Genomic DNA, 837 nt, shown 5'->3' on the forward strand with positions numbered 1-837 from the left:
ATAGCCTCCTCTTCCTCCTTTTTCATTCGGAAAGCTTCTTCCTCTCCTTTCACTGTAAATAACCTCCTCTTTTACGACAATGTTCAGCCCCAGAGCTTCTTGCTCCGTACAGCAGACCTCCTCACATCGCCATCTGCTGGCTGCATTGGGTAACGCAAAGAGGATTCTGTCAAACAATATCATAACAAATCATTTCAGTACGTTTTTTACCACACTTCTTACTGATACAATATCACCCTCTATGGTGTTGGTAAAAAAACGGAAACATCCGGTTTTCATGGATATAGATTATCTTCAACCTAATGGTATTTAACGGTAGCGTGGCCGAGCGGTCTAAGGCGCTGGATTAAGGCTCCAGTCTCTTCGGAGGCGCGGGTTCGAATCCCGCCGCTGCCAGWWATTTTGGCTCCCGAGCGTCACAATGCATCTCAGTGCGATTCCCATAGAGTGGCGCACAATTGATCCAGCGTCGTCCKGGTTTKGCAAGGGTTTGTTGTAAATAAGAATTTGGCTTGACTAGTTATATAAAGGTAAAAAAATAACTGAAATTCAAMTTGATTACATTTAGATTTTTTTGTCACTGGCGTACACACAGTGGTGGAAAAAGTACTCAAATGTCATACTTGAGTAAAAGTAAAGATACCTTAATAGAAAATGACTCAAGTTAAAGTGAAAGACACCCAGTAATATACTACTTGAGTAAAAGTCTAAAAGTATTTGGGTTTAAATGTACTTAAGTATCAAAAGTAAATGGAATTGCTCAAATGTACTTAAGTATCAGAAGTAAAAGTGTAAACCATTTCAAATTAATATAGTAAGCAAACCACACGGCACAAT

General features: G+C 39.7%; 1 non-coding gene across 1 annotated transcript; it reads left to right on the plus strand.

Moving 5' to 3' along the window:
- The first annotated feature begins 314 nt into the window (after nt 1-314).
- Nucleotides 315-396, plus strand: trnal-aag (transfer RNA leucine (anticodon AAG)). The gene has a single exon. It is a non-coding gene; the product is annotated as a tRNA-Leu (tRNA).
- Nucleotides 397-837: the final 441 nt, after the last annotated feature.

Source organism: Salvelinus sp. IW2-2015, unplaced genomic scaffold (assembly GCF_002910315.2).
Source record: "Salvelinus sp. IW2-2015 unplaced genomic scaffold, ASM291031v2 Un_scaffold694, whole genome shotgun sequence".
Classification (NCBI taxonomy): domain Eukaryota; kingdom Metazoa; phylum Chordata; class Actinopteri; order Salmoniformes; family Salmonidae; genus Salvelinus; species Salvelinus sp. IW2-2015.